The sequence below is a fragment of the Gambusia affinis genome, linkage group LG13, assembly GCF_019740435.1.
Source record: "Gambusia affinis linkage group LG13, SWU_Gaff_1.0, whole genome shotgun sequence".
Lineage (NCBI taxonomy): Eukaryota > Metazoa > Chordata > Actinopteri > Cyprinodontiformes > Poeciliidae > Gambusia > Gambusia affinis.
In genome coordinates, this window is record NC_057880.1 from 9952114 (window position 1) to 9976117 (window position 24004).

At 37.1% G+C, this 24004-nt stretch overlaps 1 protein-coding gene across 1 annotated transcript in view; it reads left to right on the forward strand.

Annotated features, from left to right (window-relative positions):
* LOC122842125 (protein bicaudal C homolog 1-like) overlaps positions 1-24004 on the forward strand; it is a 67423-nt gene that overhangs the window by 1513 nt on the left and 41906 nt on the right. The gene's annotated exons all lie outside the window — the stretch shown is intronic.

Genomic DNA, 24004 nt, shown 5'->3' on the forward strand with positions numbered 1-24004 from the left:
AGCCTCACAAACACAAATACCACTCCTGAAAAACGTATTTATTTGTAATACGCTTCATTAGGTCACCAATAACATAAAAAGTGTGACTTGTATCACCAGACTTCACTCTGTAACTCTATTTAGTCATATTTTTAAATTTATTTATATTTATTTACACTCTCATTGAACAAACAGTGGCGTAAACAGTACAAATAATAATCTTGACAATATGGACAGATTAGTTTTTTAAAAAAAAAGCATCATCAATTGGAAATTATTGTAATGATGATAAGTCAAAATACTTATCATGACAAGAAATTTATCACAATAAGTGATAAATTGTATTGCATAGATGGCTTAAAGGCAACATATTGTAGGCTGTAGCACTTCAGAGGTCATGTACTCAAACTCTGCTTCCTTATAAACTGACCACATGGATTGACCGTCATTATTTTTAAGACTCACTTCTCATGTAGATTGTGCTGACTAAGATGCTAAAGCCTAAGGACAGTAGTAGAGACAGTGTGTTGATGTAAAAAGACAATGTGAGTAACGCCTGGGTTAATCACAATCAGTTCCATCATTGAAATATCCAGATATAATATTGCAGGTTTAGCATTTAGTACTGCATACAGTCATAATTATCTATATTAAAAAAAAAAACAGAATAAATGCCATCTAAATTTAGAAGTAGTAGTTCTCAAGGTAAAAGTATATTTTGCTAAATATACCTTTTTGTCGATCTGCTACAGAGTAACACAAATCTAATAGCATGATATTAGCTGGTTAATTACCAGCTAATATCATGCTACACTGTAAAAAGTAATAAGTTCACTTTACTTAAAAAAAGTTAGGAAACCGATTGCCTCAAAATCTTCAAGTAAAGTAGCTAATTCATTTTAAGGTGTTATTGCTAAAAATAACTATGTTTAGACCACTCAGATAAAGGCAGTAAACCTGAGTGCCGTTAACTCAAAATCATTAATTGGGTTAACTGTAAAATATTCATTCAGACAACTCATGTAATGGCAGTAAACTTGAGTGCCGTTAACTCAAAATCATTAGTAAAGTTGACTATAAAATGTCAATTGTGACTACTTCAAATTGTGAGTTATGTCAATTAAGCAGTACTCATAAAAATAAGTTATGCTTACACATTTAAGAGTTCACATTACTTGCAAAATATCAGGAAACCAATTGCCTTGATATGTTCAAGTAAGATGAACCAAAAGTGTTAAGTTATTGAAACGAAGAGCCAACAGACAACAGTTTGAATGGAAAAAAATGTTTAATAATTAAACAAGTTTACCTTAAATACAAGGTTCTCAAGTGTGGTTACATACACACTAACCTGGAAACAAAGTTTTCCATAGACTTTTTTTAGGGAAAAAAAAATGACATGACTTTTTTTCTAGGTTAGCCTTCAATCTAATATTGAATCCTTCAAATGGCCCTCAGTCTTTAAAACTTTGAGAATCCCTGCTTAAATGTCTTTGTTGACTGGTGTGAAACAAAAACTCAATTCTCAATACTAGAGCCTAACATTTATCATAACATTGATAAAGTAAATAGTGAAGTAGTGAAGTGAAGTAATGTTTCTCCTCATTAACATAAAACCATTTAGTAGTCTGCAAGTGCAATGATGCTCTCTCCAACAAAAAAAGAATCAAACAAGAAATAAAAATCACTTTTCCAATAAGGGTAAAAGTATCAACGTTGATCCATAATGTCACATCACATTCACTCATTGCATCAGAAGATTTTTGAGTGATTGTATTTTTGGTTTTAGGGATTTATGTCCAAGTGAGAGAAGCACCCTTTGGATGAAGTCAAAGGTGTACTTCAGTTGTTGAGGGTACTCCAAATTCAGAGAATAAATAAGTCCAAAGAGCAAGCACATGGCATGTGGAAGATTCCCAAGATCATTCATGACAAGACTTCCTTCCAAAATGATGGCAGTACTTGAAGACTGGAGGTGCAGTGAGTCAGTGGAGGCCTGCCTGTCCTCAGGAATGATGGTCAGGATCCCAATGGGGGTGTGAGACAATGGGGTGTGTCTGGGTCTTCGCAGTCCTACCAATAGAAGTAACACCACAATTACATATCAACATAACACTTCTTTAGGGTGACCAGACGTCCTCTTTTTCCCGGACATGTCCTACTTTTCAGACCTAAAAAATGTCCGGGGAATTTAAAAATCGGGATTTTGGTCAACTGCCTCAAAACACATTACATAGCTTACAGTGCATTGTGATTACATTGCCACTCCGTTCCACTACTCCATTCCAGGTTTTTTTTAGATGGCAAGAATCGGTAGCACATGTACACATGTGCTACGATTTCTTGTGCTACCGCTGGTTCTACCCCCACCCCTGTCTCCCCATCTCCACCCCTGGCGCATGTGTGTCCGCCGATTCTACCCCCGCCAACAAAAACGAAGTGTCCTCCTTTTCAGAAACCCAAATCTGGTGACCCTACACTTCTTCATCATGGCTGCTTCTCCTACAGTTTACAGCTGTCTACCTATGGCAGTCTACTCATCATAAGCCTTCTATAACAGTACAGCGGCTTTTTAACCCGCCAACATCTTTATCCTTATCCTTTTCCTTTTTTGTTTTGCGCCCGGATAGCTTTTTTGCACTGCCGCTCCATCTTGTTGCCACTAAATAAACATGATATTTTCGACTAACGTTAGTCCCAGGCATCGCTAAATCATTACACATAAAGTTAACCTCAAAACCTGGACTTATGGATGAATTATACGGCCGAGATAACAAATATAAGTTTGCTAAAAAAAACAGTGGGACTTACCGTGACAAAACTTAGCTGGAGGAACCGCCGTATTGTTGACAGTTTGGCGTTTCTTTCAAACACGTCGTCACTCGTCAGTGTCCAATGCGCATGTGCGTTCAACGAGAGCTGCCGAATGATGCCGAGTTTTTTGCTGGTTATGCAGATGCGTTTTGCTCACTCATAACTCCAAGTTCGGGTTACTTGCTGCTGATGAGTTTGATTACTTGCCTCAGTAGAAAGTTGTCTTTGCTAAGTTTAAGTTAGTATAGTCAACAGAGTAAGCTGGAATGAGTTCAGGTCACTTTTCTTTTTGAGTACACTTTACTTTTACATTTTACAGTGTATTGGGATTTTAGGAGGCCATCAGTCATGCTACCAGTCAATCTACATGCATGGCTTTCTAGTAGGGATGCATGATATTATAGGCATGGTATTGGTATCGGCCGATTTTAGCTGTAAAATTTAACATTGGACATCGGCCATTCTGTCAAAATAAGTCACTGATATAAAAGGTGCCGTTTTTATATGGCAAACCAGTGACAATGACGCTTGCAGCACAGCACAACGTCATAATGTCACGCACACATAACTGTTGTGATCACGGCGGGAGAGCATCAAGTGAAAACGTCAGCGGTGTGGAAGGTTTTTAAAGTGTAGGAAACTGATAGCAGAACTGCTGTTTGTGGTGGCTGCTCAGCATCAGTGATGCAAGGAGGAGCGACAGCAAAGTCCTACAACACTTTGAACCTAATTTACCATGACAAGAACCACCATTCTGACCATTATGATGAGTTCATGGTGGCCAAAAGGGAAAGCGAGAGAGTGGTTAACCGCGGAGAAAAAAACCCAAAAACCTCACCAGCAGTTGATTCTACAAGCTTTGGGAAAATACTAGTATTGGTATCGGTTATCGGCCAAATGAGTTTTAGTATATCGGCATATTGGATATTGACCAAAACATCCAATATTGCGCATCCCTACTTTTTAGTGCTTCCCTTAAAATAACATTCATATCGGTAATAGCATGATGCTGCCATCATGTCTATACTAGTTAACACAACTTACTTATTTTTGTTTTTTGCTAAAGAAATTATTATTATTATTTTTTTTAGTGTAGTAGCCATCTGTCAAGCAGTTGAGTGGCAGTGGGCATTTACAGGTGAGGGAGGGGCATAGCCATGTGCTGCTCTATTGACTCTATAGGGAACGGATGCAGTTCCCTGTAGAGTCTATGTCTCAATGCTGATGACTGACCCATTCATGTTTAGTAATAAGCCTCTCCCTCTGTCTGTGTCTCTCTAACAATTCTTGTGTGACGATAAACAGATATCTTACAAGAAAGGCTGAGTTCATTTTGTCTTTAATTTCAAAACAAGGGTGCGTCATCTTGACGCATTGGCTTGGTGGAGCTGAAGTCGCTATCAGTATCACAGGAACACAGTTGCTGCGAACTGCTTTGAAGCTGCTTTCTGTGTCAAACGTTTGCAGAACAGAAAACATGGAACATTTCAAGTGCTTCAACTTTGCACTTAAAGTGCATTCTGGGTAATGGGGTTTTAGGAGCACATCAGTAAATTTTATGGTGTTCTAATATAATATTTTGGAAAGCAGCTGGTCTTATTCTGAACACAGACAGATGTGTGCATGCACACATGTGGCTCCCCTCGAGAATGTCCTGGTGGCTGCCTCGCTGCTCCGTACATTCCTCAAAGCTCCATGTCATCTCGAACTCTTCCAGGAAAACAACTTAAGCAGGGGCCGGCCCCGAGTCGGAGTCCTCCGGACATACCAGGCGCCACGTCACGCAAGCTTACCCAAACATTTCTGTTTGTGCCGTTCTGCATCTGTGTATGTGACATGATGGAGCTGTTTGGGTGAATCTCAACAGTTTTTCGCTTTAGCCTCTCAGGTTTTTTTTTTTCCTGCCAACATCTCGTTTCCCAATCTTGTCTTTATTACGTCATGGCTGAAACGGCTCTTGTTGACTTTGCAGTTTGGATGCAGATTGGAAACGTCTGCTCTGCTTCAGCCGCTGATCTGTCTGGTGGGTCGGAGCTTCAGACTTTCTCACCCTTGAAACTGCTTTAACTTTTGACCTTTGCCCCCTGCAGCAGTTAACAAAATATTTTATGTATGTATGCTATGGTGACAAGTCAGACAGAGTGCGCAGTAGAACTGCTTTACAAACAGTGATTAGTGACTTAAAAAAAGTAGAGAATCAGACACTCTTATTTTTAAGTCAATTTAGATTGTAACAAATGATTCCCTCAGCCTCATCTATTTAAGTCACAGCTCTGTAACATCTGCTTGTGCTTTGATTGGATAGCATTATATATTTGGATTTGGTAAGGCCAGAGTTTGGACCATAATGAAACCATTTTATGAGAACCCCAGTATATTTTTATATCCGCTGTTATATCGACTGTAACGATTTCGCTGCTTTGTCTGTCCCGGAAAATTAACTGGACTTTGGGGAACGAACCAAAGGGCATCATGCTGTAATCACTTCCCACACAACAATAATTCAAATTGTTGGCTGCATCCAGGTAGTCTGTCTGCAGAAGTTTGTTGTTTTTTTTAAGCCACGCTGACCATCTGGTCTGGAATTGCAAAATATTGCAAATGCTGCTGTGAATGGTGAAACTGTGCAGTCTTAAACAATGGGGCATTGAAAACTTCTGCCGCAATGTTAGACAATAATTATAAAAAAGAAAGTTTCAGTAAAAATTTAACTAGGTGAGAATTTAACTAGATGTCTGTAATTATAATTAGATTGTTAATTCATGTGCACTGTATGGGATTGACTCAAATTAGTGCATAATTGTAAAAAGAAGAAGAAGTAGAATACATGGTTTTAAGGATACCTGACATTCTCAAAGATCTGCCGATTTAATCTGCTGCCCCTAGATAAATCCAGTATAACTCTCGTCAGAAGTCCCACAATTAGGAATAATAGTCTACCTGTTTGTAATTTATCATCGGTATGAACTAGGGTCAAAAACGTAAAATGTTCAATATTATTTAAATTCACCAACATTTTCTTTACTCGAACCCACGACAGTCGCATCGAGAACTCAAGGCCTCCGAATGTGGGTTGCGCTTTCCCCTACGCCATCACAGCATGCCCAGGTGTACAGTGTTATTGCGTGATCTTGAAATAATACAGCCAAGCAGCCGTTTGTGTTTGCAACACTGCACACTCTGATATTGTAGTGAAAGTTTCTTCCCAACATCGTCTGCATCTCCAATAATCTCTGAAGCCCTCACAGTTGTTCTGTGTATTGTGTGTGTTTTAATGTGCATAACTGCAAATGTAATCTTGAAATTCCCTTTTGACGCATTAATATTTTTACATCCTGTAGTACCATGATTTTCCCCATGGCACTCCCAGCCTGCTGAATTGCATAGAGAGTATTAGCCTTACTTTCTGTTCTTAAGCTATGTCTATAAAAAAGGAAATGTGAGCCTTGAGCTCAGTAAAAAAAGTTCCTCTGCAGAATAAAGCTGCTGTGCATTCTGTGTGCTTACAGTACGGTCCATAATCGAATCCATTCCAAGTGTAATGCGATGTTTCCACCAGGAGTAATTTCACCCCTTATCCACTTCCTGCGTTTTTATTTTTGTACCTGCTTTGACAATTGATGATTTTAAAGTGATTTTCCCCATGGTACCCACAGCCTGCTGAATTGCAGCGCGGTTTACTCAGGGGTCATAATTTCACATATTTCACAAGTGAGTCAGCTGGCCCAAACAATGATCAGGAGCACAATTAATGAAAACAGGGTGCTCAGTGTTATACACAAATAAATTATTGTAAGATTTTTATTAATAATTTTTTTTCCCCATCTAAGCAATTAATCAAAAGCATCCACATGCAAGGAGAAATAATTTGATATTCATACCCATATATTTTTCAGTATATGGGTATGAACTGGGTCGGCATAGATCGATCTCCTAAAGAGGGTGTCTAGCAGAACACTAGCAATTTGAAAATGTACGTATCCATTTTTACCACAATGGATGGTAAAATGTACCATAACAGTCGCATGTTTTGTTTATGTTTTCATTATGACCTTGTCTTAATGGCATATGCATGTATGTATGTATTTATATATGCATGTATGCATGTAGTTTTTCTAGTTGGAACCTGAAGGAGTTGTGACTTAGATGCATTTATTTTAATTAGATTTTTGGCCAGCTATTTGTAGAGAAGAGTTATGAAGTGCTGCTCCTCCCCCACCTGTTGCTGCACACTGCTGTCAAGCTGGCAGATGAAAGGCTATTACACTTTCCAATGTTTACAATTGGAAATATAAATTTTTCTTGTTAAACATAGACTGTCATGGAATGGAAACTAAAGGCACACCACCGATCACTCATATTTAAGGTAATGTTGTTTTAAAACTAGGTGACAAGTTCCAAGCAGCATGCCCAAACCATTTTTTACTAAATGCTACTACAACATGACAGTCTCATTCTGACCCTTGTCTAATGGCTAGAATATTCAAAAACTGGCACATAAAAGTACAAAACCAGAATTGAGTATCAGTGAATAGTGTGAATTCTGGTAAATAATAGGGATGTAAGTAAAATAACTCCCAGTAATAAACCCTAATCTACTCGCTTAAACTGTTGTTTGGGTCAGATATTGTGCATGGCCCCCATGTCTTTGCATGGTTTAAATAGAAAAACATGGAAATTATTAGCTGCTCAGCAACTACAAGTTTAGCATTTGCATCACTGGCAGCGACTTGGGTTTCCAGGGTTTCAGATCAGTAAGTAGAGGGTGAAGTGACAACAAAATCTCACCCTGAATGGTCTCTGGGTATACAGTTGTACTCTTGGCACGCTTTATAAGAACTCCCCATTTAATGCCTTGACGACTTTCACAGAGACACAAAAGCTTGAAAGATGCTGCATGAGAGTGCATGTGTGTGGTTTTTTTTTGTTTTGTTTTTTTTACATTTATCCTGAATAGCTTAAAACATAGCTTTGGAAAGAAACAGAATTTTCTCTCCAAATAATCATGATTTAAATTTTTTTTTAAAAAGCAATGCATAACTTTTTAATCCTTCTCTCTGTGGATGGGTTATCTACATTCAGACTAGTAATGATAGTTTTGTGGTGTTTGTGATTAAGCTCAGACTCCTGGTGGGACAGTGTGTGTACACATCGTAACAACATGTTTTCTGCGAAACGGTGGCAACAACCCACAATTAGGCTAAGTGAATCATTTTCCTCTTTTACCTAATTTGCTTTCCCCACAGCCTATTATGGGTTAGAGGGACAGCAGGGTTGTTTTGTTTCTTTTTTGTAAGAGTGCAACGATTTTTTGCAATTTTATCAGTACCTGTAAATATAATTTATGTAAACTATGTTTGTCATAGGCAAATTGTTGCAGTAACTCTTGCGCTTCCTGACTGTTGTTTAGTTTATGGAGCCATGAGACAGGTGTAATATTAGTAAATTGTTGCAATAACAATTTATTGGTTCACAAGTGGTGAAACAGTGGAGCTAAGTGATGCTTTTTTTTCAGTCTGACCACTGTAGTAGGGCTGGGCTGTATCCACTTTTTTGGGGTTGTTGAGTGTGTACCAAAATTACCGGGTATACAATTATGCTATTTGTCGAGACGGGCTTGTGATGTCACACAAACACACTTTAATGTATTCTGTTGAGATTTTGTGATAAAGCATTGCTCAATTGTCAAGTGGAATGGAAATGTTAAAGGATTTTTTAGAAGGGTCCACGCTTTGACTGGGTCATTCCAACTTGTGAATTAGGGCTGCACAATAGAAAATCTTGCAATTAATATAGTAATAGCAAATAGTGTGATGAGTATATCAGCTGCCAAGTAGGCCTATTTTACTTTTCACCTTTGTGTGTATCGCGCTGTAACCTTTAGAATTTGGGGAAATTACATTAGTTTGAGCATCTTATGCCATGAGACTCTGATAAACTGGTTGAATATTACATTAGTATCTAAATTACAAGTTAATTATACTTGAAATACATTATTGAACACCTGTTGCTCTCCAAACAGTCCTTTTAGATATGAATATTGCATACACAATATATTCCGATATATTCTACTACCTTATTGTGAACATCTTTTGATCTAAACCACAACATTGTTGCTCTGGCCGTCCATTAGGTTTATGGTCATTGTCCTGCTAAAAGGAGAACCTCCTCCTCAGCCTGTATTTAGCCCCAACTTTCCATTAACACTAACCAGTTCCTCCATCGCTGTTGAAGATTTGCATCTCCACAGCCTAATGCTGATACCACCATGTTTCACTCTGGCGATGACGTATTAAGGGAGACATGCATTGTTAGTTTTCCACATCATATAGTGTTTGACATGTAGCTCAAAAGGTTTTGTTTCATGTCATCTGACCAGAGCACTTTCTTCTCACATGTGTGGGTTCCCCTGCATGGCTTGATTTGCTTTCTTCTTACTACTCCTCCGTAAAGGCCAAACTTTGTAGTGGGCATGATTAATATTTGTCCTGTCAAAGGTTGCCCCACCTGTGCCATGGTTGTCACAGCTGCAATGGTCTACTCGGCTGATTCTGTAATTAATGCTCCCTTTGGTTGACGTGTCAGCTAAGTAGGACAGTTCAATCCATTCATCAGCTGATGGATTGAACTGTGCTTTGTGAAATGTTCAAAGCTTGACAAATTGTTTTATGGTAAATCTGTTGCACTTGTGTAGTGATTTATCTAGACCAGAGGACTCCATGCTGCTTCACACTGCATTCATCCATTCATGCACACATTCACACACTGATGGTGGCAAGCTAAGCTGTCACTGCTGCTGCCCTGTGGCCGACGGACAGTAGTGAATCCTAACCCTGCTTTTTTAACTTTTTCATTGACTTGTCTGTTGTTTTTCTTGTTTCTCATTTTGCTTTTCATTCGCGTCTTCTAACAAACTTCGATGGCCTTCACACAACAGCTGGATTTATACTGAGATTAAACAACACTGTGTGACACAGTGTTGGCCCATTGGTTTCTAGGTGTCATGGGGCAAGATGTAAGACAATACTTCAAGAGGTGTGAACACTGTAAACAGGTTAATGCCAAATACACCTGGGGAGTTCTCAGAGACACCAATGTAAACATCCTGATAGTAAAATAACAACGTATGTCTAAATTACACTCACTACAGTCAATTGATGTTGGCTACATAATATAAGCAGTAGGATTGATAATAAATCAAATGTTTTAAATATCTTTGCATGACAAACATTGACTTTTCAGTAGATTGTAATGGCAATACTTAAATACCCTTGCTTTATATCATAAAGCTGGGGGATATAACTTTTATTTAAAAAGTTTTTTACATACATGTCAATCTCCTCCACTTCCTCCCTGAGCTACGATTGCCGACTGAAGAAATGCACCACTCCTGGTCAAAAACAACCAATCAGAGCTAGGAGGAGGGTCTTTGCACCGCCAATCACTTATGCTCAGTGTGCTAATGGCAGAAAAATAACTTACTGTTACAGGAAAACTGTTTATCCGCTGTCATCGGTGGCCATACTAACTAGTCATTTGTGGCAGGGTGTGCTGATGGGAAGAATCTGTATCATGGCAGAGAGAAGGAGGGCAGCTTTGAGAGGCACATACACAAGATTAACAACGCTAAGACCCTCCTCCTGGTTCTGATTGTTTTTGACCAAGCTGTGTTAGTTCTGTAGTTAGTCCTTGGAGCATTGGAAGAAGGCAGAGGATCTTGATTCCCCCCCCCTCTCCAGATTATCAATTTCATTCTATATGGTTACAACATAGTGATAGTTTTATAAATATGTAAAAATCTTTTAGATACATACCCCATATATGTAATACTGTACTACCATCCGAGCCTAATAGTCAGCCTTCCTCTTTTAGTCCAGATGTTTTTATTGCTGTAATGTTGCTTATGTTTAGCAATAGCTGTAGTACGGTAGTTAAATTTGCAATAACTGCTTTAAATTTAAAAATGTAACCATTTAGCCAGTATAAAAAAAGAATTATGAAAAAAAGAAAAACGAGTAGTTAATCTAGACCTTTGAAGAAAATTCAGCTGTTGTCTTTTTCCTATAACTCAAAGAATGACTTCATTAGGTTTTCCACCAATTTATAATGAGGGTACTAAGTGAAAGGGGCCTCAGCCTCCTCTTTCCCCTGGCTGCTGAGTAAGACTCTGAGACAGGAAGTGAGTGTCTTTCGGGGAATGTTCTGCTGGCTTTTGATTTTTCCCTTCATTCTCCCCTTTATTTCTCAACACTGACGGTTCTACACTGCTATGTTGTTCCATCAAACCCATGGTACAGTCATCGAAGTTTCCAGATTTTGCTGGGGTTCTCCCAACCCTACAGCTCAATACTCATTAAACCTTCTCACACAAAAGTGGAGAAGTTCAGGCATCAGCAACTTTTAAAACAGCTGCATATTGCAACACATGTTTTTTTATTATTATTATGTTCATCATAATGTATACAAGTGAATGGACTTTGGAAGTATTTGGGTTTTTGGGACATAGTAGATGATGCTTTTTTTCATACGTGATGAGCCTAAAGTGAAAGTAAAGATGGAAAGGCTGGGAACTTGGAGAGAATCCTCTAACAGATTATTGTTGGATTGAAACATTGCAAAGAATGGAAAACAAGAGAGTGGGCCAGCAACAGAAAGGAAAATCCCTGTCTCGTGTCCAGATTTGGAAATTGTCTGCCGTTCAGAAAGATTTGTTCACCAGACTCTGATTGGATTTCATGCTGAATAAGAGTTAAGATGGCTGTGCCTTAACTCTTGATCTATGTATAGTTTTAGATTCCAATAAGAATAGTTTACCTACTAACTGAACAACGTTTTCCCTATCATTTAGCAAAAATAAGATAGATTAGCTTCTGTATGCACATTACTCCACTTTATTATATAGTATAATGACAAATCATGGTTTGTGGAAATTCCTGGATTGAAGTGATGATGTTCATGTACCATCAGTAAATTAAGTCAAGTTAAAGAACTGCTCAGATAATTATTGACTCCATAGCAAAAAATACAAGGAAATAACAAAAGTATAGAAAATATTAAGAATATTTTTTTATATTTTTAGGTGTGTGTAATAGTTGCATTTACTTTGGATATTTTATCAGAATAGCAGTACACACCTGTGTGACGCCAGAAAACAGCTTACCTCTCAATTTGCACCTTTTCTGAGAACAAGCATCATTGCTGTTTTTTCTTCTTCTACACAATGTCAGGTAGAAGAACAGTGGGGTATTTGACGACTTTGAATAGGAGTTTTGTAGTTGCTGTGCAGGGTAGGCCGTCACAAAACTATGCTAACGTGAGTCCAGTGCCTATGAACGTTGTGGAAAGCACCAGTAATTCAGTGTTTTCCATTTACATTAAATTCCATGTACTTTGAAAGAACATATATGTTTCTGTAGCCAAGTTGAAGTCCCTCTATTCAGTAGTCATTGAAATCATAAAACGTTAACAACATTCAGCATGTCCAGGAAAGGTAAACTTAAATACTGGTTTAATTTGTTTTTTGTTAGTTGGCATTGCCTTTCTGAGTTGTTCTCTCTTTCTAAAACATGCTGATGCAATTAACCAATTTTATTTAGCTTTGCTTACATGTGAAATTCCTCCATGCTGGGCAGGAGGAGACTTTCAGAAGCTGTAATATAATTGAGCTTCACTCTACAGAAAACCCTGTATTTCATTACTCAAGAAAATAAAACCAGGCGTGCTATTTCGACATTCTGAGTCAAGCTGGAGTGCCGTGACCCATTTCTTCTGCTGCTGGAGCTGTAAATGGGCTGAAATGAATACCTGTTTTTCTATGGCCCTCAAACTTATTTTTCATCGGTCGTTTTCAAAGCACAGATTTACATTCTGTCTGGTTTGCGGTTGCTATTTTAGAAAGTCTTTCACTGGGGGTGCGCACGAGCACGTAAACGCAAAGACCAGCCACACCAACACATCCAAACCAGCCAGCCTTTAACCCCTCCCTCAGCATCACTTTTTTTTAATGTTTATATGTGGATAACCTTGGGTTTCGGTTTGTTGTTCTCTCTCCTCATTCAGCAACCAGAACAATCTGCCTTTCTCCACTTGCCTTGATTGGAGCGAAGCCGTTTTATGTGTGCACCTAGTCCCAGTCATTACTGGAACATTTTCCACTCAAATTATATATATATATATATATATATATATATATATATATATATATATATATATATATATATATATATATATAAAGAGTGGGTGGAGAACCAAAAGGAAATCTAATTATTAAGAGAGAAACTTCCCAAAACCTTAAATGAGTTAGGAAATTTGTATCATTACACTCTGACAATCCCCAACAAATGTATCACTTCAGAGGTTGAGTAATGAAGTTCAGGAATAGAACAAAAGAAAAAAAAAACTATAAAAATAATCTTCTATACAGATCTGTCTCATCTTTAAAAGGCAGGTCTTATGCACTGTAACTAAAGAGACATGATCATCAAATGTCAGTGATTTCCTAATAGTACAGTGAAATGTTTATAGAAGTCGACTCCCTACACTCAGTGGGGGATCTATTAGATACCAGGCACCAGGAATGCATATCATTATGTAACCCTTTGGCAGTGTTTACACAAGGCAGATAAAGGGGAAGATGACCCAAACATTTCACCACAAACATCTTATTTCTACAACAAACATGATTGTGGTTTTGTTGAACATGCTGCAGAAATTTATTTTTAATAAAATTGTTGTCATAGGATCAGGTTACGTTTTTTTGTTTGTTTGGTTTTTTTTCTTAGTCTTTAGACTCCCTATTGTTGTGACCGTAGGGTGAGTGAATCTAGTTTTCCCGGTAGGCTTTTGTATTTGTCAGGCAGGAACATCTGGCACTTAGTAAATGTGTTTTATAGCGTAGTTGCTTGGCAACCGAGCAGGAAGTTGGAGAAGAGAGGAGCTGCTTGGGAATAGGCGTCAGCTGTGGGTGTGAGCTGTCCGAAAAAGTTTTAAGTGATTGCAATGTCAAAGTAAAAAAAGCATATTTTTACTTTGATGAAAAGGCTGGGAATTTCAACTGTGGTCATTTTTTAAAATTTTGAGAAACAGAATTATGTACTTGAAATCCTTGAAATAATATTGTTTAATACTAACATAATGGAATATTTACATATCAGGCCAGTATATGTCAATAAAAAGTGTCTTGCTGTTATTAGTAGATCTTTGGAAGTAGCTTATTATTAACAGTCAGAATGACTCATTGCGGTAGATGCTGGATTTAGGCCTTGCGCAAAAGAGTTTGGATATTTTAAGCTCTGTTGTAGAAAAAAAGCGTCTCCAGTGTCTCTGAAATTCCTACAAAAACCTTGTAATACCAATGCTCTGCTAATATTTGGCAAAGATGTCAACAGTAACTACAAAAATATTCATAAGAATTTGATCCAGCGCATACTAAAGAGGCTAAATATTATATCAAAAACAATTGCAGCTCGTGTATTATTCCTGACTTTATTCACCTTTTAGTTTCAGCATCGGCTTAACATGTTGGAAGATTTATGGAAACACAATCAAAGTTAGAAAAAGTCTGGACAGAACCATAAAAATGGCTTCATTTTTGTGGTTATTAGTACAAAAAGCCAGAGTGGGCAAGTGTAAAATGAACCTTTGTGTTTAGGTATTACTCTGTATCTGGTTCACATACATAAACCTTAAACTCAGTTTCAAATTTGTTTTCTATCAAAGACTACATGTGTGTTGGAGGTCTAAATGCTGCAAAAAAATGTTTAGTAAAATATTTGTAATGGGATAAAATATTAGTCTTTTTTCATGAAAAACATGCTAGAATTAGCCCACTATTTCAGCAAACTGCTCCATATGAAAATCAGCAGCAAGAAAAGAGTTTATACAAGACTACAACTACATTCCACTTTAGAAATATCTTTAGGAAGAGCAGCCTTTTTTCATATTTAGAGAAGCTAAATGTAGATTATGGGGGATAGTAGACCTGCAAGGAAGATAAAAAGTTTCATGGAGGCTATCACTGCCGTTAATGTTTTCACGTTAATTTCACATAAACGTAAATGGAACTCTCATAAGAGACCTAAAAACTTTAATATAATAAGGGAAATTCTGCTGAACCATTTCACCTTCAGCTGTGTTACCTAGTGATGCAATGCAGGATGGATCTATGGTTTTATGTTGTTTGTGTCAAATTCTGATCTTAAAATCTTGCTGCAGAAATCAAAATTAATCAGAACAGGGGGATATTTTTGCCATCTTTTACTACCCAACTTTGGCGAACCTGTCAGAATTTTAGCCATAGTTTGCTGATTACAGTCGACAAGTGTGGCAGCTGTTTTGTTTTGTTTTTTGTTAGTTTTTTATGAGCTAAAATTGGGTTTCTGTCTTCTCAAACCACTTTGCTCATTCTCCTCTGACTTCTGATATAAACACTTTAATCCACACAAGTCCTGCTCTCTGATTGCTTTATCATTTTCGGATTAAACCCAAGATGTGGTTGCGTGCGAAAATGCTAGCAGATCAGCAGTTTTTGAAATGGTCAGACCAGCCTGTCTGGCACCAACAATTATGCTACGTTCAAAGTCACTTAAACTCCTTGACATCTCCCACTTTCAATGTATGTGCTATGTATTTTGTATACTTGGTGTTGGATTTTATTATTTTGATTCACTGGTAGGTTAAAATGGGTATAGACGGACCTATGTTTTTGCTATAACCGAACCTCTAGCAGTCAAAGGGAAAGAGGCAGGAAACACAGAAAGCAGACAGTAAGTTATGTGTTAGGTATGTGATCTGTTGCTCCAACCAAAAAAAAAACAAACCCCGAAACTATTTTTAGACTAAGAGTTACAACAAGGAATGTGGATTAAGCGATAAAAGGCAGCCAGGATGTAACGACTGATAGACATCAACGAACAAGATTAATTGGTAAAATATTAATGATTTTTTGGCCTAAAAAAAGGGGGTAATAACCTTCCAGTTGTCTTTGAAAAACGATGTCTATGTTGAAAACTTAGAAAGCTTCTCTGGCAGGACTGATGCAGCAGCGCATATTAACCAGACAGCTGTTTCTCCTTCAGCTGCATCAGTCATGAATGGGCAAATAGATAGCCCTGTTGCCATGTAGAAACAGCTGAAAGGCGTCTCAGGTGCTGGAATCTGTTGCTAAGATGCCAACATAAATAAAAGTATCCCAGAACGGCTCACGGGGAAACAGAGTTATCTGTTTTCATTTAGCTTTCAATCCCATCACTGCCAACTACCTGTCAGCTACAAGGTCGTACACTTGTAGAAACATTCGGTCAGCGGAGGAAGACGTGTAGTCTGGATGAATGAGAGCAGCCCTTTCCGTGGAAAAGGAGCCAGGTCAAATGCTATCAGTTGTATTGTCTGTTTTCTTTTTCTTCCATGAACATTTAGAAGGATTCATGAGAACATGCAGCTGATTGGGCTCAGATGTTTTTTACATACATAATTCGTGGTGATTGTTTTTTTTTTCTTTTTTTCTTTTGGAGATGGACCATCTCACCACCACCATAGTTTTGCGGGAACTGGTCTTTTGGTAGCAGAGAAAGGCTAAATATGATGCACGAAGTATAGTTGTGGAAATCACCGATTGACTGTAAAACTCTCAGAAGAGCACCTGACGCTACATGCCATGTTTTAGGAATAGCACATTTATTGAGCAAATCTACGATTTCAAGAAGAATTCGACATACAACTCACGCCAAGCACGTTCACTCACTCGTAGCAAATCCTCTGGTTTCAAGTAATATTTGCACATTTTCTCTCATCTGCTGATTTTATAGACATTCTATCACTGAGCTGTGTGGAAAACGCTCCAAAGAAGTTCAAGAATGCATTTGAAAGCCCCCTTAACTTCCCGGAATATCTTTTAAACATTTCATGAACGCAGTCCATATGTGAAGAAGATGCCTTCATGCTGAAATTTTACAAAGGAGCAAAACATTTTACCAGAGATGCACAATGTATCAGCTTTGACATTGGTGTTGGCCGTTGGTTAGTTTTGAACATACAGGTATCGGCTCCATAAGTGAAACAGATTGGACAGATACCAATAACCAATATTTATTTCCATTTTGTCATCGTTTGTGTAATGTGTTTTAGGATGGAGAGAGTGTTGATCATGTGGAATTTGTTTGGGTATGTAGAAGTGACAGGAATGCAGCATGGGATTATGGGTGTTCAACTGAAGTAGAGAAGCAATGTTAGTGGGGCATCATTTATTTTACAATGTTGAAAGAGTATGGAAGCATGTACAGTTTCAGTGAATATCAGTTATTGTATTGCCATAACATTAGTATTTATATTAGATATCAATAGCGGCCAAAATTTACATTGTAATGTAATTGCAAGACTGCAATGTGATTTCAGCTGCTGCTTTCCATGAGCTTCAATATCTAAAGAAAATAGGTTACATTGGATTTAGATAGTGGTCCTCTATCTAAGGAACACCAAATAGATAAACCATATCAATATTCTGATATGGTTTATTTTCTGGTACATTTTATCAGGGAAGATCAGGCAAAATTACACTTTGCTATGCAGTAGGATATCGCAATACCCTATTTCTCATTGTCCCTTGATGTGAGTCATTCATGCCGTGATGAAAATAGGAAAGTAATATTATATCATATTTTAGTTTTTAATTCCATAAGCCAGGCCAGAACTCATGTCTAGCTAAACTTAGAAGATCTCACAGCTGTAAAAATGCCCATTTTTATTTTACAGATCCATATTAATAAGATAATATTAATGTGGGTTAATATTATCTTATTAACCAATTAGTCATTTGTTATTCAGTCTAACCAATGACTAATTGCCATTGCTTAGACTGCCCTTGATAAAGATTAATTGCATGTTGTGCCTAAAAGGGGGTTAGTAGAGATGATGAGCCAAACTTTGTCATCTCAGGCAAATGAAAAACAGCTGTTTTAAAAATCATACGTTTTACTAAATCCGCTAACAAATCAGAAAACAAGAAGGCATATGAAGAGAAGCCGAGCGGATTTTCATCAGACTCATTACAAATGGATTATTGATGATTGATAGTCACAAAGCTACAACAAATGGTTAGTTGTGATATTTCTCTGTTATATTCATGTGTTTTTGCCAAACCCTAATCTTTGTTTTTAAAGAAATTGCCAAAAGCTTTGATAATAATTAAATCTGTTTGGCATACATTTTACCAAGCCAGTCTTGTAAAAAGGCTTTATTGCAAACTGGGATTTGAATTAGTGGTTCGCATTTGAAATGGATATTTTCAAGATGTCGAGTTGAGCACCCCCATAGATATTGAATCCTTTCTTATGTTTTAGTTTTTGCAGAAAAGGAAGCTTACGGCTCAACAATATTTCTCAGATGCAGAAAAATACAGAGTACATAAAATGTAAAGAAGATGATATGTTATAAAACCAGCTTGGTGTGTTCAATTAGCAATAAGTCCACTTCTTTATGTGATCTCTTCAGTACAATCTGTCCATTGAAACAGGGTTAAAAATTTGATTAACAGGGTTAATCTATTTTGAAGCCTGTTTGGTGGGAAATTACTTGTATCTTGACTGAAGTAAATATGAAGCCATTTTTTTATTAGTTAGGTATTAACTTTGTCACTGCTTTCCATTTTTGATTCAGAGGTTAAAGGTTTAGAGAAGTGTGTTTGCTATGCCTTATATATATATTGTTGCTTGTTTATGAGCAATAGGTTTAAAATCTCTCTACCACTACTTCCCTGCTGCTCTTTTTTTTGTGTAAAAGACATTTTACAGTGTAGGTTTTTACTTGTGGTGAATAAGTGGCGTCAAAGAAAAGCAATTTCAAGAATGTGAAGTTTAAGCAGCTTTTTAAGGACTGGAGGGAAATGTTGTGGTCTCATTTCTTAATTCAAAATTGGAAGATAATCATAGACTTGAGAAAAACGGATCACTTAGAGGAGAGGGTTAAAAGGTGATTGTGAAAACAGCCATCTTTACCATATTCTGCCCGCAAAAGCATACTGTTAGTTTTTCAGGAAAAAGAGGTATCTAGTCATGTTTCTGAACATAATGAAAAAGAAGAAAATTCCATTTCTTCTGAAATAAAATGTTTTGTATTTTTTTTCATCTTTTTGTCATTGCAGGTTTGACTTGTCCTCCCTGAAATCATAAGGAGTTTTCTTTATATTGAATCTGTAATTTTTCAAAATTTCAGTCACAAGCGTCACAAGTATAATTTTGCTACTTTCACTGATCTATCCATATGTATTTTTATATTGTAAATAACAAAATATGTATTTATCAGCTTTAAAAAAAAAAAAGCCATATTAACAATAAAAGGTTTGTTTTTCTTACAGAGAGAGGTAGCCCAGAGTTACTGGGCTACCTCTCTCTGTATCTAAACCTATAAGTATGGTAGAATCCTAGGTTATGAGACAGATGCATCCATAAATAAAATCCACCTAAAGAAAATTACATATCATTTACTTATTAACAAGATCCCAAAGTGTGCTGTCTATTCTATCACAGTATACTTAAGTTCTTTCTACAAGCCCAACTTAATATGTGAAAGTAAAAAGCTCAGCTTTGTTTTTATGTGTTAGATTCAGTTATTCATTCATTTATTTGAAGAAACGTGGAACTTTTAAGAGTATTTCAGAGATCAGGAATGAATTGTTTGTAAAATAACCAGAGAGCACACCACACAGGACAAAACAACTAGATATCACATTTCAAAATGTCACCAGTATCAGATAAGTTATTAGTATGATTAGCACAGTTCATATACTAACAGCAGACTGTGTTTACCTTACAGACCATTAGCTTAACTCTGGTGCCTCTGTCTCGTCCAGCAGGTTCCTGTGTAGCCTCTTACTTTCTGCTTCCTCAGGCTTCATTTTAAAACATTTCACTCATACTGGAAATATCAAACTGGGTCTAATTTACAGAGTTCCATGCAAAGTGTTATCAGTCTGACTCATAGGGGCTGGTGATTGGTAATTGTGGAAACAAAAATTATTCCTGAAAAAAAATAAAATAAAATCAAGTTTCTAAGATAGCATTGGTTTTAGTATACAAACTAAAAGAAGAAATTAAAATACATATATAATAATGGCATTTATTTAACTGGTTTGTCTAGAAATTATGGGACATTAGGGAGTACAAGTAAACTAATAGAAAATTGCACTTTCTCAAGTGCAAATTTAAGCTGTTTTAAAGTGCTTAAAAAACAGCACATATACTGTTTGCGATCTCCTCTGTATCTTTACAGTCCTATGCCCCCTGCTCTATCCTCAAGGTGATCTCTCTATTACTATCACCACTTGAGTTAAAGTAAGTTGATTGTAAAATTGTAAATGAAAGAGTTCAGTTTTTTTTTACATTTAAAAAAAAAAGAAAGATAAATAATGTTATTAACTAGAAAAGCATAATTATTGAAACACTACAAGTTCATGATTTTGTTGATTTTTGTCCAGCTTGGTCACCCTGGGCAACAGCAGAGAAACAAATTGTTTCTTTAAAGTTAGGGTGCTAATTAATAAAAACAATTGGAATCACAATATCGAGTTTGGAATAAAGAGGATGTACACAAGAATTTCTGATTAGTGAATTCTGTGCTAAGACAAAACTACATCCCTCCACGTAGGACCAATTTGAAAACCCACAGGTGCCACAGGTGAACATGCATTGGTCATGCATCTTTTTATTATGTCAGAATAAATTTTTCTATATAGCGTGTCAAAACTAAATGCGTGATGGCTTGCATGTGTGCCATTTGGAATTGTTGTAACTTCTTGAACTTGTGCTCCCTCTCGGTCGTTCGCTAACCCTCAGTAGTGTCCAACTCAAACTATGCAACAGTGAAATTGTTTATGTCAAAATTGCCTTGTGATTTGGGTTTCTGTCTCTATTGTTTTGCGGACTGTTGTGTGTGGATTGAAGTCATAACCGTATAAATAAGCGCTGTTTACATTCCTTTACCGTCAAAACAGCGGACTCTCCCAGAACCTTTGTCTTTCCGCAGAGTAATGAATCCCAGACGCTCCCGCTTCATCTGGCAGCGTCGAGCCCCGGGTGCTTTCCCTTCTGATGTCCGTCGCCCTTTTCATCCCGTTACAGTGATGAGATTCATTTAAGAAGTCGGATAGGGAAAATTGCAAGGGTGTGTGTCTGATTACCTTCAAATGTCATAACTGTTTTCTCAAATCGCCATCGAAAGAGAATAGCTGTTGATATTCAGTGCATATTTTTCAAAGTGGGTCTGATGACAGAACTGATTGCAACATGCAAATCTGGGCCGATTAGTTGGATGCTTTTGCTGGAACGAAGGAGAGCGCACTGAACTCAGGTAACCTTTGAAAAGACACAGAAGCAGATTGTTTTTATGTAAAGCACAGCGGAAGAATAGATATATGCTCTTTAGCTCTGGGCCAAACAAAATGAAAAAAAGGTTCACGGTTCTCTAAGCAGAAAGGCATGAGCTGTGTATTTTTATGGAAAATTTTCTCTTTCTCTTCTCTAGATACTTATAAAAAAAAGTCACTTTTTGGGGTTCTTTTATCAACTTTTTTTCCTGCTTTTCAATCACCTCAATAATACAGACTGACAACACTAAAGCCTTCTTTTGTTTGGACAAAAACGTGCTGCAGAGAACAATTTTCATCAGTAAATATTTAATAAATATTTTATTGATTTATTTTTTTTTAGTTTTTGGTGTTATTGTCAAACAAAGACACATTTTTCTTTTCTATATGTGTAAATTTAGTTGACTGGGATCTTCAGCTGAAGGTTGAGCATTTTAGGGGCAGCTTTATATTCCTCTTATTTCCATTAAGAGGAGGAAAAGCTTCATGGTAAATGTAATCAGTTTTTTTTCCATCCATTCTGTTATGCTATATATCCCTCTACAAACTTGTACCTAACGTACAAACTTAAATAATGTTCCTTATACTTATTGCTGATCACTTTTATTTGGAAAGGTCAAGATGTGGTCAGGTGTATCTTAATAGATGCCCAACATAAAGCATTTAGAATTCTCATTGCATTTAAATTGCATTTTAATTTTTCTCATGAATTGAGTGCAGAACCTCACCAAGATGATTATACTGCTAGCTTGTTGCATCATGCAGGAGCATGTCCACCCCAGAGGACATGTTAAAGTTAGTGTTTTTCACTGTTGCAGAGCTCAGAGACCCCGTGCTGTGTCCCTCCCAAGTCTTCTTCCATGTGCGCTCAACAGGATGTTTTTTCTCTGAACACATCACTCATGTTCTCACTCATGAGCGAGAACATGCAGATTCCTTTCAGTTTCCCGAATCTTGTTCCAAAAATGCTGTTGAGCTATTTGCCTTACTTATTACTAGTATTTGCCTTACTTATTACTAGTATTTTTCTTTACGCAATGTATTTTCTTACATCTCCCTGTTTATCTCCAGCTTTAACTCTCATGTTATTTTTGTTTTATTGTTTACTTTGCTATTTAAAGTTGTCATTATTTTCCTTTAGGAAAATAATTTCCTAAAGAAAATTTCCTAATAATTTCCTTAATAATTTCATTATTGGGGAAAAAATCCTACCTCTTTTTATGTATCAGGAACATTATGCAAAACATATTTTGTCATAAAACTGAGAATTATACTGTTAAAGTCTTAAGTTTAGTTTATAGCAGTATGAGGCTGCAGCGTACACCTGCAAAATTACTTACTTGCACAATAGCAGCTCTTATATGAACGTTGCATTGGTCAAGTAAACCCTGCAGAGTTCCATACAGCCCATTCTGGCACGAATTACTCCTGTTCTCATTTTATGTAGTCAAAGCATCTCCATCCTCGTCATACTGGCTGCACAACCTCCTTTCATGGAAAATAAATAGCATGGCATACTGAGTACTTTAAAGTTTTACATTAAGAGCTACATAAAAATAATCAAGATCACTTCCCTTTGCTCTGCCTGCAAAACCGCTGTAAAAACCTTTGGTTTCTTTCACATAGAGCACTGCTAGCTGAAACAACACATACATTAGCTAAAACAGTACACTGAGGTATGCAGAGCAAATGCAGTTAAATTTACCAGTGGCTGTTTAGTTGCATTATCTTGAACATTTAAAGCTGGGAATTAGGAGATTTAAGCACACAGCCCCTTGAAAAAGTGCCCACTTACAGATTTTTTTTTTTTCTGTTTCAGCTTCTTTGTTGTACTTAAATGTCTTCAGTATCAAATTTTAACAATAAATATTAAAACTGTGTGAAAAATAATTGCCTCCACTACTTGCAAACAGCGGTGTCTAGCCCACCTAAACACCAAAGTCCTAAGTGTCTATAGTGTATTAAAATAGAGACGCAGGACACGCCCACACATAGTGAAAGGTTGGTCACCAACATTGTGCCGACCAAGACCAGGGGCCTCCCTGAGAGCCCAAAAGATGCTAAAGCAAAGTGAGCCCCCAACATCAGCAACCCATGACCCACAGACCCATCGGATCAACCAGGACCCCAGACATCCTGCAGGGCTCAGCTGTTACTCCCAACCTCTAAACTCCCATGGTCCATCTGGGTATTTGAAAATAAAATTGTTTGAATTCTATCACTGGCAAAATTATTGGTGCATGTTTGTCAACCATCTGTGCAAAAACAGTTTGGAGAGGCAAACTGTTGTTGCATCCTCACATCCCACCCTGAATCATTTCTTTTCTATTCACCTCCTGTAATAGAGACATTAAGTTTGACATTAGCAATTTTTTTTTTCTGATGAATTGAATGCAGAAGAAAATCTGTTCTGTTGGGCTAGACTGTTTATCTTTTGTCAACCCGAGAATAAACCATGCTTATTTGCTGCTCTCTAAGCAGCTACTAAACTTGAAAGTCTCAAGTTTAGCAGGGGAATTGCACAATAACAAGGTTTTCATAATTTGGGATCATTTAAAGCTGCCAAAGAACAGAGCAATTATCCTTGTATTTACCATCACACCAGTTATTGTAATTGATGTGAACCTAAATTAAATGTCATTGAGACATTGTTGTTCTAATTATAGACTTTTTCCACCTCAATTATTGCAGTTGAATTTTTACAAGGAAATTGAGGATTTGAACACATATTTAGTTGTGTTCCAAGTGTGTCACTGTGAGCATCAGTCACTCTTTGAAGCCACTCTGACCTAAAAAAATAATAAAATTAAAAAATCTGAAGCGCTTTAAGTAGCTAAAAAGGAATCCAGCGTTGCT